Raw genomic sequence first — 19,049 nt, forward strand, 5'->3', positions numbered from 1 at the left:
TTCAGTAGAAAATGGCTACATTAGCTGCAGCTGCTGGAGCTTCTGGACCACCACCACCAACACCACCAACACTACAAGGACCACCACAACTTCACAGTGGTGGAGATCAAGAAGAGGAGGAGGAGGAGGAGGAGAGGAGATTCCTCAGAGAGGACAATATTACATACAAACCTAAAGAGCACATCATCTGGCAGTTTTTTTCAATCCCCAAGGACAAGAAAAAAGTAAATGCGCCTAAGGCAACCTGCTTAATATGTCATCAGGAGCTGTCAAGGGGGAATCCCAACAAAAAATACTCCTTTGGCAACCACACCATGATCAGGCATATGCAACGCAAGCATCCAAATAACTATGCTAGGGCAGAGGTCAGGGAACTGGCCAGAAACCCTGTCCAATCTTCTGCCAGCACCTCCCAAACTAATGTTCCCACCCCATCGGGACCGGAAGTTAGGGAGATGTGCTCCACCATACAAACAAAGTTTTCCAATTTTAAAATGGTTTGTATTTTTTGTGGACAAACAATATGCTATGGAGAGCAAAGCATCACACTTATTAACCGTGCTTGGGATAACCACAAGTGCCCAAGGAAACATTAATTTTTTCCGCTTTTTTTTTTTGCTCCCGTTGAGCTCTTTAGAATTCCCTGTTTTTTGTTTCTCCCCTTAAAAAATACAAAAAAATATAAAACTGTTCAGAAAAGTCAAAAAAAGTAAAAAATGTTCAAAAAAACATTAAAGAAAATATAAAACAACAAAAAGAATAAAAACAACAGTTCTTTTTAGAACTACCTCTAATGTAAAAAAAAAAAAACTTTTTGGGGAAACTCTGTCATGCTTTTTTCTCCACGGTACGCTCCCCGGTACGCGTACCGGGGCGCGTACCGGTCGCTCCCGCCACGAAAATCGATTTTTTTTTTTTTATTTTCAGCGCCGGGGCCCTTTTATGTCCCCCACATCAAACCTAGGGGGTCAGGGGGGGTCTACCCTGCCCCCTTTTGGTTATTTCCCCCTTTGTTTTTGGCCCCTCTTGTGTCTCTATCCTACCGAGACACAAGATGGTGGCCGCTCCAGTCTGTTTGGAATGTTTACAAACACCCAAGAGCCAATCAGCTTTCCGCTCGCGTATTCGCGGTACGCGCTATTGCGCGCCCCGGTGCGCGTACCAGGGCGCGCTTATAGATTTATATATTTTTTTGAACCTAAATTACTCAAAATCCACTGGAGCACATATCTTGAGACATAGCAAAGGCACATCGGGCTACCCTACAATTTTGCCAAGTTTGGTGGAAATCCATTCAGCCGTTCGAGCTAAAAGTGAGTCCGACCGCCCTATGGAAATTAACATGGAGAAAACACGTTTTGGGGCCCCCCTTTTATCTCGGCCCCCGCTTGACGAATCCCCCCCAAACTTTCAGGGAAGGACCGGAGCACCGCGAGGCAAATTGGAGGAAATTTTCAGGCAGATTCCTCAACCGGCGCCAAAGTTATTCCCAATAGAATGTTGCGGATTTCCTATGGCAAACAATCCTAACTATAACTACCTACTGGCGACCGCCAGTAGGTAATAAAAATTGTTGCAGGTTTATTCAGGCAGACAGGGAAGGCGCGTTTTGATCTCGACTGAGATCTTGGTCACAACAATCACTGTCCCAATCCAAAGGAAATCCACAGGAAAAACAGCAACCACAGAATTCAAATCGCTTCTTAAGCAGTGATTTACTTTAGCATTCGGCAACTCGATGCGTTTTGGGACCTTGTCCCTTGATCACGAGTGCCGTCAGTGTACTTTCGTTTCTTTAAATAAACATGTGACTCAATAGTTCATTTAGTGTGAAGACAGAAAAATTCAAACAAACAATAATATTACAGATATTGAAGCCGCTTTTCCTGATCAGAGATGAAACATATATGTTACATACATTTTGGCCATAACGATAGTGTATTTATCACCACCGATTCCCGTTCGTTTACAGACCCATTTCCGACGTGAGTTGGTAAATTTAAAAAGAGAGGGGGAAAAAAGACTAAATGTCAACAAATAAACTGTGAATAAATAGGGCACCATCTGTACACAGTAACAATTAGCATGTACAGAACAAAACCGTTGACCATTTTTACAATTAATTTGTTTTTAACGATGGGAAGGCATAATAACAAGTCAACTTTTCTTAGCCCAAGAGGGCATTCTGACTGGAAAGCTTTCTTAAGCGCTATGAGTATGGTCCATATAAACATGCTCACAAATTGACAGATCATTGCCCAAGTGAGCATTCCCATTGTCATGTTTATAAGCGTTATGTGAACTGGCATACTGATAGATCAAAAAAAAAAAAAACAGTCAAAACATCAATAGATCATTGCCCAAGTGGGTATTCCATTTCATGTGCTGGCCTTGACACAGCTCATTTCATAAACCAAAATCAATACACAAATAGTCTCAATATTTGTGTATTGTGTGTTGTGGGCTCTCAATAGGGCCATAGAAACTTTCACACTTTAACGTTTCATCCGATACAGTAATGACGGCACCGTTTGTAAAACAAAAAATTAAATATACAAGTGTATTCTACCAAAACCAACACGAACGGTGACATAAAAATTAACAAGCAGCTTCTGAGGCAGAAACTTAAAAAACATTCTATACAATATATACATTTTACCAACCACTATTTCTTTCATACTATTTTGCATTTACCGTGGCACTAAAAAACCTCATCTGAAACTGAGAATACTTCTGTGTGCTGAAAACCTTCATGAACAGACTGCTATACAATATACACTCCAACTCAAATGTACAGAAAGCTCCTCATCACAATTATGCCCTATCGGGGCTAATGTTCTATATTGTACAATCAGTTTTGACTCAAGACGACGTAATTTTGCACTCTGTTGCCTCACCTTTCATTAAGTTTAACTGTATCTAGCACACAAAAGCTTAACAAGTTGGTGTTCTGACTGTGGTGACTCTGAAAATGTCGTGTTATCGGATACTGTTTATCCCCATTTTCTATAGCACGCAGATGTTCAAGAATTCTTTTCATAGACAGAAGACGGGGGCGTTACTAGCAGCCAAAGAAAATGGCGGCTAGCTAGAGGAGTTCCGCATCCCCTGCAGCATATCCGGCATCATCCTGATCTCATATAGGCAGCAAAACTGGCGATAAGACGCTCTCCAGCCCCAAGAACAATGTGGGCAGGCAACTGGCTGTATTGACCCCATTGGGAGTCTCCAATCCGGGGTGGACGTGCGGCGGACGGAGGGTTAACACCGGGGCGAATTACCTGCGCAGTCGGCGTGGTTCGCCATCCTCTGATCAGCAGTGACGCCCCTCGGCGACTGGGCAACTGGCGGAGGTGTAACCGGGGCTGCAGGGAGACGTGGGCAGAGTGCAGGAGACGCGGTGCAGGTTTTGCCGGGTACTGGAGGCCCCGGCTTGAGGGCCTGGAGGACCTGCAAAGAAGGGCGCTGCCCTGGGCCCAGGCGCCGTTGTTGAGGAGAGCGGTGCATTGCTGGCAGTAGCGGAGGTAGGGTACAGCCAGCGCGGTGGCTAGGTGGTGAGGCCAGGACAGTTGTTGCTTGTGGTAGGAGCAGCCACACACCCCGGGGTGCCCCGGAGAGATTGCTGGCGGCTTCACAGACTGCAATTCATTGTTAGAGGGGAGCTGAGGAGCTGCCTACGCTGTGAACAGAGACCCGATCCCCGGCGGGTGGTGCAGGATGATTTGACCTGCCTGGTGCTCTCGGCGGAGATCCGTGCACTATGGGTTGCAGGGGGGGGGGGTTCAGTGAATCCAGGGCCACTAGCGGACTGTGGTCTGGACACTCCTACCCCACCCCCACTATTCCTGCTTATGGCGCAACCGCGCAAGGCAAGCCCTCTAGCAGATAGGGACGACGATGGAAGTGGCTGACATCCACCCCCGTGGTTCCTGGGGGCGAGGGGAGTAAACCTCCGTGGGATAAGCTACCATCTGGCTTAGTGAATGGATAGGAGGCCACTGTCCCTTTGATGTCAGGGACTGTGCCAACGGTACCAGCATTGCAGACAAACCCCTCCTTGATGCCCTGGGGCAGCCTGATGCAGTAGTAGTGCCCAAGAAATGCCTGTATACCTTCCTGTCACGGAGTGCCGAGGTCCAGAGTGATCCACGCCCAGGTAACCCTGGGAAGTGTCACCTACTGACAGAGTCCAGATGCACTGTGGGATTCCACGCATACCCACCATCTACCTACTAGACCCTTATACTGCAGCTATAGCATGGTTCCTGTAGGATAGCCATAGCTGTAATTGCAATTGAAGGTGGGCCTGCGGCGGTGCTGTCTTTGTTATCCAGGTGATTGGACTTATCCGACCGGCGCCCCCTACCTACTGCCTCCTTATAAGTAGGTGAGCCCAACATGGCAACGGGAAGGGGACCAAAAGCGAGTGTGCAGGGCAAGCTAGCAACGTTTGCATGGAATAAGGCTGGAGAAGACGGGGAGACACAGCAAATGGAAGAGCAGGGGTCACAAAAAGAGTCAGGCCCGCAGTCAGAGCCTACTATACGGGATGTGCTGGAAGCAATTAGCGGAGTACGGTCCTCCCTCAACTCTGTTACCACTGAAGTATCCCTACTGAAGTATCGCCCAACTGGAAGATGAGCTTCGTCAACTAGAGCTAGAAAGCATCGATAAGCCATCAGACGACACGAGTATAAGATCAAGGCGAGGGAACATATGTTGGCCAGGCACCTCAATATGCAGCACTGTTTATATGAACTTAGAGACAGGGCTGGGAAGACATTGGCCTGGTTAGAAAGGAGAGAACAAGGGGAGAGGTGGGTGTCCAGTGTGAGCATGTCCAATGGCAATACCATAACACACCATAAGGATATAGCGGAGCGTTTGCAAGTCACTTAGAGCGGATCTACTCTCTCTCCACTACATATACTGTGGAGGATTCTCACCAACTCCTTTCTGACAATGTGTTAACTCTCTCCAATGTGGACAAAGAAACTCTGGAGGGGGAATTGACGGATGAAGAGATTCAAAAGGCCATAAGCCAAATTCACTCTGGCAAGGCCATGGAGCCCAATGGGATCCCCATCGAATTCTTAAAAGTCACATCCTCACACGTAGCCCCTCATCTACGCGCCTTGTACAATGAAAGCTATGAGCAAGGGAAGCTGCCTAGTGATCAGCGAGTAGCATCTATAGTCGTAATCCGTAACCCTGGGAAGCCGGGCGACCAATGCGGTTCATTCCGACCGATTTAGTTGATCAAAGCGGAAGCTAAGATCCTAGCCAAAGTTCTCGCCACCCGATTGGTTCCAGTTATCTCCTCGCTGGTACACCCTGACCAGTCTGGGTTTATGCCGGAGAGAAGTACAGCACTAAATATCCGCAGGCTTAACAATGTGCTGGGGCGGAGGGAATTCCTGGAGGAAGACGCTGAGGTGCTATCTCTAGATGCCTCCATGGCGTTTGATTCCATAGAATAGCCATACCTCTTCGAAGTCTTGGCAAAGATGGGATGTGGCCCGAAGATTTAGGCGGATTAAACTACTTTACACAGATATACAGGGCCAAGTGAGGGTTAATAATTATACCTCACGAATATTTACGCTGTGAAGGGGAACCAGGCAGGGCTGTCCTCTGCCCCACTGATATTCTCTCTGATGTTAGAGCTGCTGACCACCTGGATCCATTGAGATGTGATGGTAAGGGGTCTGAAATGGGCAGAGGGTTAGGAAGATCGAATATCCCTGTACGCAGATGACATCTTGCTGTACCTAGCCTCCCCAGATAAGTCCATATGTGGTGTTCTGGATATCTTCACGAACTTTGGGAAATACTCGGGGTACCAAATAAACTGGAGCAAATCTGTATTGTTTATGCTCCAGGGGCAGGTCCCCCGTCTCCCACCGAATTGTACAATTGAGGTGGCTGTGGAGGGCTTTCGGTACCTGGGAATATATGCCAAATCGGATTCTACCCTCTTTTATGATCATAACTTGGTCCCCCCACTGGCCGGCTCAAAACAGACATTAAACATTGGAGATCCTAGCCCCTGTCGTTGGTGGGCCGTTCTGCCTTGTTTAAGATGCTGGCACTTGCCCTCTTCATATATATTCTCCAGAACTGTCTATATCGAATTCCAGACACATATTTCTCAGCGGTGGAGGGTGAGGTTAGGACCCTGGTCTGGGATGGAAGGGCCCCCCGCATTGCCACCAAAAAGCTGATGAAAGGTTGGCATGATAGAAGAATAGCTCTCCGAGACCTTAAACTCTATTACTGGTCCTTGCAACTAGTGGCAATAAACCAGTGGATATACCGTTCTCCCAACGATCCTGCATACATGCTAGACAGATATCAGACTGGGCGCTCTGGTTACTTGGGAGCGCTGTGTTCTAAAATGAAGCGGGGCGATATTTCTGGCCTCTTTCCCATACTGTGGCTATCTGGCATCAGGCTAATTCCCGACTAGGATGGTCAAATGTCCTCACAAAAGGAATGCCACTATGGTATGCCCAGAAGTTGGGTTCTCTCTGCCATCAACCTGGCTTTGATAGGTGGGACACCATCAGGATTTCAGTGGTCGGAGACATGATCAAAAAAGGGTCGATCCTCAGTTTTAAGGAGCTTCAGGACCAATATAAGATGGCGCAGGGGGAACAGTTTAGATACATGCAAATCCGACATGCCCTCACAACAGCCCTACCGAACCCCGCAGAGATACCAGAGTCATCACCGCTGGAAGATCGGTTGCTGGATGGGCCACTACACTCCAAAGCTATTTTGTTGACCAATAAAAAACTGTGTAATAACATACCTGACATGCTACATAAGCTTAAAGAGAAATGGGAGAGCGACTTGGGATCTTTCGACGATGAGGACTGGCAGGCTGCCCTGATGTCCCCTAGGGAGGCAGCCATCACCCTCCGTTACAGGCTGATACAATTCAACATCCTCCATAGATCATATCTAACAGGAGTGACATTGGCAAAGATTGGAGCCAGAGCTGATCCACTCTGTTTTAGAGGCTGTGGCCACACAGCTACCTTTTATCACACATTATGGGAATGCCCGCAGCTTCTACAGATATGGGAAGGGGGCCACGACTCATATCCAAACGGCCCTGGGGAAAACACTGACTCTTACAGAGGTGAAACAACAACTAGCCATGCTGGGTTACACCCTTGTCAAAAGAGAAATAGCTAAGGGGTGGGGGGTGGCAAGTTCTCCAACTACACAGGCATGGGTTAAGGAAGTTGATAAATGTATGATTGCAGAAAAGTAAGTCTTTACAACTCAGGAATGCCCAAAAAAGTGGGACAAGAAATGGGGCAAATGGAATGTCTATCAAGGGACTATCTGTATCTCCCCAACGTAGGGACTTGAAATGAGGTGAAGTAGAGATCGAGCAACAGACACTGTGTAAAAGTGACTTTCTTCCTCATGTTAATATACTGCTGTATTAAGGGCTTTCTGAAATGCTGATTACTATTGTATGCATAACTACAAATGAAACTAATAAAAAAGAATATTAAAAAAGAGAATTATTTTCATAGCTTTGTGTTTCGTGCTACCTATGTAGGCTTTCTTACAGGGACACAAAAGAGCATAGACTGCATATTCCGTATTACATGAAGTATGCTTCATTATCCGAAATGGTGTACACTCTAGCGAAAGTCTAACTTCTTTCGTGTTTTTACTGTTTTTGCAGGCTTTGCAGTTTCTGCATGTAAAAGATCCCTGTATACCTGTTGATTTAGTAGTCGATAGCTTTACTGCCCTATATAGGGAGTCTTTTAAGGATCTAGCTCTCCTAAAAGTGATTTGTGAGGAGATCTCAACACTTTTTTCTACGTCAGGGTCTGTATGTAGGGCTAGCCAGAATTTGCTCAAGCTCTTCCGTACCCTAAAGACTTGTCTGTTATAGGTAGTAATTAATTTGATTTTTTCTTTTTCTTTTAAATTCTCTTTCACTTTCTCAATTAGAAGTGATGTCCTAGATCTTTTGGCTATTTCCGCCTTGGCCTTATTGATCACTGATAGTGAGTATCCTCTTTCTAGGAATCTCTCAGTCATGATTCCCTCTTCTACCTTGAAACTCTTCATTGTGCTGCAATTCCGTTTAGCTCTTAACAGTTCACCCACTGGTATGCTGTTAATTAGTGAGCTTGGATGGCAACTTCGTGCATGTAACAAACTGTTACCTGCAGTTGATTTCCTAAACAGTGTACTTTCGAGTTTGTTATCTTCCACTGTGAGTCTAAGATCGAGGAACTCTAACGTTTCTTTTGACTAGTGGCTGGTGAATTGAAGATTGAAATTATTCCCATTTAACGAGTCAACAAACTCTATGGCCTCATCCTCTGTGCCATCTCAAACACAGAAAATGTCTTCTATGTAGCAAAGAGGCGAACCCCCGCCTTCTCTTTAAACATAGATGACTCTTTTACTACCTTCTCTTCCCAGTACCCCATGAAAAGACCCGCAAAGCAAGGAGCAAAGCAGGTCCCCATCAATGTGCCGAGGGTTTGTTTGTAGATTTTATTGTTGAAGAGAAAGTAGTTCTGTGTCAGGCAAGTAGACATCATCTCCAGTAGCATCTCTTTGTAAAAGAGATATGAAATAGATATTTCATTGAGGGAATGCCTACATGCTTTCAGGCCTAAGTCGCGGGGATGCATGTATACAGACTCATAACATCCAATGACCGAAGCAAGTAAGTGTCTTTCCATTGGAGTTTCTCAAGGCATCTAAGGAAATCCCCTGAGTTTTTGACATAGGAGGGAAGTTTCTGAACTAGTGTCTGAAGAAAATGATCTACATATCTTGAGGTGTTCTCAAGGCAACTGCCTCCTGAAGATATTATAGGTCTTCCCGGTGGATTATCTTGATCCTTGTGATTTTTGGTAGCAGATATAGCGCTGGGAGTCTAGGGAATTTCCATTCAAGAAATGTAAATTCCTCCTGTTCTAATAGTCCCTTGTCCCTCCATTCTGCTAACTGCCCATTGAAAGTTCTCACAGAATGTTCACACTCCATTATATTGCTTCTGCTATATTTGGCACTATCTGAAAGCTGTTTCATCCCTTCGTCTATTCATTTTTGTCTAGACAAGACCACTACATTCCCGCCTTTGTCGGATTTTTTTATTGTCATTTATTTATCTATGACCTTTCTTTGTACTGGTGTGACATTACTCCACCCCTTGAACCATTTCTGATTTGAAATTTTGATTTGTACATTTGTGACACCTTTTTCAAAGATTTCAATTGCATCGTTCTTGATTTGTGGCACAAACATTGATTTTGGTTTAAAATTACTCTTAGCTCTTAAATCTAGGGAAACATTCTCATTGATTAGATTAACAAAGGGATCACTTTCCACGATATCAACCTCTGCTAAAACATTCATATCATGTAGTAATTCTACATCAGTTATTCTGATCTTACTTTGGTTTTCTTTTTCTACATCAACTTTATTCAACACTTTTATCACATACCACTTCTTTATGCGTAACTTTCTGGTAAAAATGAATAAGTTCAAATGACTTTGAGTATAGTTAAAATTACTAGAGGGTCAGAAAGTAAGACCCATAGACAAAAGTTCTACCTCCATTTCGGTGAGTACTCTTTCCCAAAGATTAATCACTGTCTTCTTCTCCATTATTTAGCTTTCACCTGGCCCCTTTTACGGCTTCCCACAGGGCTTCCTAGTTCTCCTAATGTTGAGGTATTCTTTCTTCTTGCGCCTCTGTTTCCTCTTCCTTGATTTTTAAATCGCCTTTACCTGTTGCTCGTTTGTCTTCCTTTGGCAACCATGTCGAACTCCGTTAAAATACTGGTTTTTACTCCTGCAAAATCTGTGCTTCTGGAAAAATCACTACCACTGGTCACACTTCCATCCGTTGAGTTATCTGTACTCAATTGCTCTTCAACGTCCCCTGTTCTTATTGTGGGTGAATAACTCCCCTTTGTTGGTACTAATGTTGAGCTTCTCAGTTTATCATACTTCTTAGCGAAGGTCAGGATCTGACCTCTCTGGTAATCGACCAAATCTCTCCGGAACTTCCGTTGTTTTTTTCCTTTGATTTCTTCTTCAATTTTACTGAGACTATTTTCCATCCTTTCCATTTCTTTTTGAAATTCTTCCATGCCACAGAGCGTTTTCAACTGCTGCGTGTGTTCTTCTATTTCAGTTGCCAGTCTCTCAACATCCTTCTTCTCATGTTTAACCAACATTTGTAATATGTTGGTTGAGCAGTGATGATTATTGCTAGCCCAATCATTGACCAATTCAGGGTCCGGGTCATTGAAGGTTGGCGTAATAAAAATCCGCAAGCTCCTTGGTATTCCCCCCACTTCGATGTATTTCTGCAAAGTGGTGGTCTCCCACCACTTTTTTTGCTCTGTTTTCAGAGCTTTCCTTAACTTGTCCCAAAGTATCTTCTTCGTTGGTGTTGCAGTCACATCACCATCTCTCGGGTTGGTTTCCATGCCAGTATCCATTCAACAGTGATCAAACATCATGTCGCCGCCTCAGCGTGCTTGTTATTCCTTAACATTGCCATTTCTTGCTCCCTTCAGATATACGCTGTTCACGCGTCACTGCTATGTGCGGCAAAACTGTTTCTACTTACTCCAAACAGAATCGCCATTCGTCTTCAAATCGCTTCTTAAGCAGTGATTTATTTTAGCAAGTATTCGGCAACTCAATGGTTTCGGGACCTTGCCCCTTGATCATGAGTGCCGTCAGTGTACTTTCGTTTCTTTAAATAAACATGTGACTCAATAGTTCATAGAATTTGAAGACAGACTAATTCAAACAAACAATAATATTACAGATATTGAAGCCGCTTTTCCTGATCAGACATGAAACATATATGTTACATTCATTTTGGCCAAAACAATAGTGTATAAATCACCACGATTTCTGTTCGTTTACAGACCCCATTTCCGACGTGTGTCGGTAAATTATTAAAGAGAGGAGGAAAAAAGACTAAATGTCAACAAGGTCAGCCAATGAGGTAAGCCAATGAGGAAAGGCAGCAGCTAAGGTAAGCCAATGAGGGAAGGAAGCAGTCACAACCCTCTTGGGACCTCTGAGGCCTTTCTCTGTAAGAGCTGCAGTTAAGGAAAGTTTTGTAGTTTTTTTGTATGTTTGGTTCCTGTGTTGGTGCATGTATGTATGAAAGTATGTGCATTTGTTAGTGAGTTCTGTGAATGGGTGTGTGCGTGTGTGAATGCATGGGGTGAGTGAGGTGTATGTGTGTGTATGTGCCCCATTATCCCCTCCCTGGTAAAATTACCCGTCACCACTGATTTTAAAGAATGGATGATGTCACAATGCCATTATATTGTAGTAAGATGAGCAGGCTTCAAGTGCACTCTTTGAACCTTTGTAGTTATGGTGATACCTGAAAAAGTGTAAAACTGGTGCCTTACCAGTATTCTTTCAGCTCCATTAAAAACAGTTTGCCAGCACGCATCACCATAGTACGAAACCGAACTTCAGATGGTCAATTAATATATTTTAAAATATTTTCGAGCCATGATGCTTTTTCACTTGCGCAGTGAGATCCATTAAAACATTTTCCAGATTCGATGAACAAGGTGCAAATTGAACTGCTGTATTAGCACTTGCAAAACGCATTTTGATAAAATACATATCGTGTAGCACCACTTAAAAGGAATACAGACATGCAAAAATAAATACTGTCAAATGCTAAAACAGCAATCTAAAAGTGCAAATGTATGTGCCACACAGCAAATAATGAAGTTCATAGGTGCAAATTCAGGCACAAAAAGAGGCAAAATGAATGTTTGCCAGAAAGTACCTTTTCATGACAGAGGTATAATGTCCTGCCAAGCGGTACCATCTGGCCACACTGGATACAGATCCTGAAACGCCATATGGCACAAACTCTGCTTAATCTGTACTACCTCGTAAACAATGCTTTGGCTTTTCGTCTTAGTCATTAGGCAGAATAGTGCATTTGTATGTTACAGTACTGAAGCATATTATATTGCAGTGTTTTTGGGTATTATTTCTGCTGGGGACACTTCACGTTTAATTGCGCCACTTGTCGGTCACAATATTTACTGTGTATATTGCTTCTGCTGTGGCTCATTGTTTCAGACGGACGATGTGTGAAACTGCACAAATTGATGATTCTAATGGGACTTTAAATGTTTCTAGGGCTACGCATGATGAATGCATCTTGATAACGTTTGGACATTTTGTAGCATTATATTGTTCTGTTTCATATAGATTCCCCAATATAGGCTCAGGTAGCAACCTAACCTTTCACTTATATTTTCCCCTGCCATTACACTGCATAACGTTTCTTGGGTCTGACCATTTACCTAGTTACGGTACTGCTCATAGGACATGGGGTTTTTCCCTGAAAGCTAGCCATTATGCATGAGGATTCTTGGAAAGTAAGCAGTACTATCATCTCCTGCATAACAACTATGTATAAGGGTCATTCCTTCCATCATCCTAAGTCCAACATGATACAGCAGGGTAGATCCCCTGAGGGTATCACTTTGGGTATATAAAGAACATATTTTTGCTGAGGCAGGTGGAGGAGAAAAAGGACTTCTATGCTGACACACTGACGCAAGGGGCTGAGGTTCCTGCATGCACACACACCAGCTCGCAGTGGTCTGACATCCCTCAAGGGGTATCCATCTCAGTACCAAGACAGGGTCCACAGTCTCTCACTTGAGGTAATGGGGTTGACATTATCCTAGAGGGATTTTTGACTTTACACCTACAAACATACTAGGTACACTTACGTACATCTAGTTAGGGTTGCATCGTAGGAGGACGCATTTTATTGTCATGTATTTTTATACTTGCCTGTATTTATTGTTTTAGCACTATGGCAGAAATCTACCGTCCTTTTACTCTGTGGAGCTTATAATCATTTATATCTGTTTCAGTCTAATAGCTGTTTCATCACACCTATTTTACACTAGAATGACGCTGGTTCAATAAATGCTTATTGAAAACGTCCCCACCGTTTATTCTGTGTATCTCTCTGAGACGAAGTGAGCACGAGTGACTGAGGTAAAAGTATCACACTCTTTCCACAATCCCTGATGGGACAGAGTTGTCATGTTCGATAGTTTCCAAGAACTATTCTCTCCTTGGTAAGAGGGGTTTCTAGTGGCACTGTGTGCTAGCTGGTATACAGGCGAACATACCCAGTGGGAGTGTCTAGAATCAATCTGAACACCAATCCTACAGTCTATGTTGTCTAAACATGCAGTTCCTATATAGGTTTATACTACACGACACGGTGCAGCTAATGTTGGTTTGGTACTTATTTAACAGTCAAATCTGAGTAGTTCAGTCTTGCTATTCCTCAGAGACCCCTACTTACATTTTCCTAGACACGTCTGGAGCGGGAAGGGAACTATCCACCACAGCTAAATAGGCATATCCTATGTATTGGCCGTAGGTTTATCAAGCTTGAAGGACAAATAGTTCCTATTGTGCATAAAACCTTATCTCAGTCTCCTTGAAACTTTTTCCTTTTTCAAAATAATGGCTGATTGCAGCAAGAGAGAAAGAACAAGAATGTGAAATAAACTTTTCAGAAAATTTCAGAACTGCCTTTAATTTAAAACCAACAGGAGTTAGGCCCAAATGGACAAAGTGCAGGTAGGGCCATATAGTCAAGAAAAAAGGTTTTTTTTCCTTACCTGAACCTTGTTTCACTTTCAGTAGACTTATGATTTACCGTGATGATCAAAACCAGTTATTTTGTTTGAATACGTTTTTATTTTCCTTTTTAATTATCTAAATTTGTTTTATTTTTTCGAATATTCAATCAATTACAAAAAAGGACACATAAACATATTACCAACTTTCTATACAATAATCATAAAAAATCAATCATAAAGTCAATAATACATGAGTTAAGGATATTAATGACAATAAACAATGCAACCTCACCACATAACTAGCAACAAAGAACAAAACAACAGTATTACATGCAATTAATGAATCAGTCAAATGATCAGCATAGCTTATAATGACAAAGGGAACAAAACATAATGTCCATAGCAGGGGGAACAATTGTATAGCCCTCTGTATGACGTAATGATTAAATCTCAGTTCGTCAGTGTCAAGGAAATGCCAACGCGTTTCAAGTCCTAGGCTACAAATACAAGGACTCTCATCATGGCTTCTTAATTCATTGCACTTAGCTTCTGTGTACAGTGGTATTATCTGGTGGGAAGATATTAAATATTCTTCAGGCAATTTGGAATCTTTTTGGGGGAAATCTGCAGAGATAAATTGTATTCCCTGCTTGAAGAGCCCAACCTCAGTACCGTCGGTATACAGCAGAGTGTCTGGCAAGAAGAATGATTGATCACGATGTATTCTGCCTTCATGTGTCCATTCAATTTTTTCAAATATTCTCTAATTAGAAGCAGCTCCTCGCCGTGGTTTATTTGAAATACGACGTGTCTTTGTTAAACGTAGCCTCTCAATAGTTTCTCTCTCCAATTGATGACTGGCAGTGAATCACCAGCAGCTGTAGCTGCGAGGAGGTGCTTCTAAATAGAGAATATTTGAAAAAATCGAATGAACACATGAAGGCAGAAAAAATCATGATCAATAATCCTTCTTGCCAGACACTCTGCTGTATACCGACGGTACTGAGATTGGTCTCTTCAAGCAGGGAATAAAATAAGTATTCCTTGCGAATAGAAATAGAAATAGTGTTCTCTCTTGTTGCAATGTCAGTTACCCTGACACTATCTATCTTTAAAAGCACATATATCTTGCCACCATATCTAGTATAACAGTACAGCGTTCAGTTTCTCAAAAATTCTCCTCTACAGTTGCAGATTTGTAAAAAAAGATAAATGTATTCAATAAAACCACAATATGTATTTATACGCATATCTTTATTCATATTCCTCCCTTTTGGGTTACAATCTAATCATATGGATATAAAAACTATACAAGTCAAGTTGAAAACAGCAGCAGACTCAGCGTTTCGGTGTTAGACCAATACTTTCACTTTAATCAGGATGGAAAATCTTTCTTAAAATCTAAACATAAGAAAGCATACATTTAGAAACCTAGCATGTACTGTGTACCCTAGTGGTCGATTATTATTATCACGTTTGTTTTGCGCATCTGTTCCTAAATCTAAGGTGTTCTTTTAGACATCAAAACCTCTTAGATAGAATCAAATAGCAGCCACTGTGAAGTAGATCCTTAAATCACAAATTACATTTCTAAAAGTCATATGTTCACTGTTTAATTTGTTTGATCTCAAGGTCTTTCTCACTCAAAAAAACATATGAAGATTTTACTAATTCAGAAAACATACAATTATTAAAAAAACATTAGATTCCTAAAAACATTTTTCTTAATAAAAATTGCCAGCATGTCCTATACCTATATTAGAGCTAAGTCAGATTTTATTATTTGTCATTTTTTAACATACCTTAATACTTCGGTGGATTATGTTTAATCAATTACATAATCTTTGGAGGTTCAAGTGTTTCACCACAGTTTCAGCCTCATTGGTAGGGCCCTTTACTAGGAAAAAGATAGAGCATTTAACATCTTTTCATACATTCAAGAGATATGCATATTCTGCACCCCAGATGCCTTTATATATATATATATATATATGGGGTCTCAAAGAGATTATTTAAATATACCTTTTGTAATTAATCTCGTTCAAGAGAGTACACAACATTAGTAGTTGTGTTTAAAAAGGGATCCCCCTTTCTTTAGACACCACTCTACAGGGCTTTGAGTCTTTCTGGTTCACAGTTTGTGATGAGAACACTCACACTTCTGCCACTAAGGGCTACACCAGCAGGACAAATTTTGGGATCTACAGCTAAAATAACACCACAAATGCTACACGCAGTTATGGGTAAAATGCCTACTAGACGTGAGCAAATGCATTCTGGATAGCTCAGAAAATAAAACAGCTAGAGGTAGTGTTTCCACACACAAGCCATCAAGAAAAACACAAAATGCTAACAAACTGCTTGCCAATGGGGCTAGCTCCCCAGATTGAGGATTGTACCTCTTGGGGTACAGTCGTAGCTGCCATATATACCAGAACTTATGGTATCCCTTTATTAGCAGGAATAGCAGATGTATTAAGACAAATACAGAATGAGTATGGAGCAGAACCTGCTCTGAACTTAAGGATGAAATTATTAGGAAATTGTGCCCAGGTATCAGCTATTATATTAACAAACATAAAAGGGGAGGCAGCAGCAACGCCTGAGGGATTTCACTATTTTACAACATAAGCGGGAATTACCTAATCGTAGATACCTATGTTGAATTAGGTAGAGATAGTATGGGAGCTAGAGCAACAAAACCTCAACTCATGGGTGGTCCTGAAAAAGAGAACACCAAGCAAGCACCTGATTCTTCCAAGAAGAAATGGGATAACAATAAAAAACAAAAGAATAGAGAGAATAGATCACCATCCGGGCAGCCTAATATTGTTATGTAGTGCCCAAAGGGAGAAACGGTAATTTTACCAGCTTTTTCCGACTTCGTTCCAATATACTTAAAACATACATATCTTCAGGAGTGGGCGCTGGCACTTGCTCCAGCATTATATCACAACAATGTTGGGTGGGATGCAGAGTCACCTCACCATGTAATCCCAGTACCAAATAAAACAAGAAGCGAAAAAGCAGGTCCGGGAGAACTTAGATCAACTTGAATACCAGGGTGTAATTGTAAGTTGCACCTTCTCAATAAATAATCCTTTGTTTCCTGTAATGAAACCCGATAATTCATACCGTCTAGTTTTAGACTACAGACATCTGAATACATGCACTAAAACATTTGCAGTACAGAATGCATACAGTGCTGCATTAATGAATAACATTGTGCAGAAGAAATACAACACCACATTAGATATCTCAAATGGATTTTTCTGCCAAAATGTAGCGCCTGAAAGCAGATATTTAACAGCATTCTGAGCGCTCGGTTCTCAGCGTCAATTTTGTCAACTACCTCAAGGGTATAAGAATTGCCCTGGGTTGTTCTCCGCTGGGGTAACAGAGTTACTTCAGAATTTGGACAAAGAGACATTGGCCTATGTACATGATATTTATCTGACGGAGGATGATTTAAAGGATCACTTGACCAGGGTGAGCAACATCATTTTGGGATTCACCTCTGAGAGCTACAAATGCAAATTTAAAAAATCGAAAATAGCCCAACTCAATGTCCTATTTTTGGGATATGAGCTTTCAAGTGAGGGGAAAAGCCTGGCAGCTAACTTTTTAGAGAAGTGTGTGCTGCTCCAACCTTCTAAATCATTGAAAAATGTACACTCCATATTGGGATTCTTGAATTTTGGCAGAACATACATTTTAGATTACGCAGAAAAAGTTAAACCTTTCTACGTCCTAATAAGACCTGATTTTTCAGTTAGGCATTGGACACAGGAACACACGTTCTGTACAAGCTGACATGAAAGCTTCAAAACATCTACACACATATAAACACTACAAATTTGGTGAACGTGTTATAGCGGGTCAATCAGGGTATACTTACCTAACCTACAATGAAGGTCAAACAGTACCCATAGTATACAAATCACACGTGTACACAAATGCTGAAATGCATTTTGCTTCTACAAAAAAAAATATGACAACAGTACAGACTGCTGTAGTGAGAGAAAGAGCACTGGCTCAGGGGAAAGGAATAATTGTTGTAACTTCAGTACCAGCCTTAGAGGCTGTTACAAAAGCAAGCGTTCTAAATGCTAAAGGTTTACATCCAAGATGGATACAATGGGCTAATTCTGTCACTGCAGCAGATGTACCTTACAAATTTGACTCTACACTTAAAACTTAAGCTTTTCTGCAGTATGAACAAGAGTTTCTTCTCCCGAATGAAATAATGCCTCTAGATAAGTATGAATACATTATTTACACTGAAAAAACACAGCAAACAAGGTAGTGGTGTCCCTCATAGGAGGAATATCCGCACAATCACAAACACATGTAAAGTTGACGGAAAAATAGAGGACAATAATTGTTATACTAGTATCATCAAACTAGCGGAGTGCAACAGCAACCCACGTCACTCACTACCAAGGGTGACAGATGAGTTGAGAAAAAATTCTCAACATGCAAGTACCATGAAAAAGGAACTGGGTAAGGTGTGCACCATCCTGAAGACCAATAATACAAATATGCAATCTGATAGTCACCATTAGGTGATATATTGAATATCAATAATCAATACAGGACAAAAGAATTAGTCACAATCCCTTGTAATTTAAGAGTCTTCTTTGTCTTTTTTATTCTTCAATTCATCAAACAGAAAACAGCCTCTTCAATTCATCAAACAGAAAACAGCCGACACGTGTTTCGTAAGTACTAGATGAGTACTAAAACTTTCTTGCTGTCTATACCAGGTGGAGTTGTATAGAAAGTAGTTGTTGTCAAGAGTCAGTTTAGTGAGTTCCAGTAACATCTTGGTATGTTCATAGAGGGATGCATCCCTCTTGGAGAGAAAAAAAGTCAAAGATTCCATACCCCTATCGATTGGTATGCTCGTGTATAACGAGTTAACATCCAGGGTAACCAACATAAATTCTTCAGACCAGCAAAATTGTTCCATTTTATTGAGGACATCCTTTGTATCCTCAATAAAAGCTGGAAGTTGTCTAACCAGGGGATTAAGGAATGTGTCAATGTATTCCGATATGTGTTCTGTAGCTCCACCAATACCGGAGATGATAGGTCTCCCGGAGGTTTGGTGATGTTCTTTTATTGAGGATACACATGTGGTGTTGGCATTTTATTCCTTATATAGGACATCTAGTTAATGTGTTTTTAGATGATTCTTGGTCCACATATCTGGTTATTATTCAACTATGCTTCATTCTTTTGAATCTTTGGGACTTTAGGCGGATTCTTCGCACCTTTTATATATTTCTTTCCTCTTGGGTTTGGTGTTTCTTTTCTCCTCTTTTTACATTTATTCAGCTTTGTTTCTACTTTTCTGATTCTGGTTATTTTTTTTTATCT

This window comes from Lissotriton helveticus, chromosome 3_2, assembly GCF_964261635.1.
Source record: "Lissotriton helveticus chromosome 3_2, aLisHel1.1, whole genome shotgun sequence".
Classification (NCBI taxonomy): Eukaryota; Metazoa; Chordata; class Amphibia; order Caudata; family Salamandridae; genus Lissotriton; species Lissotriton helveticus.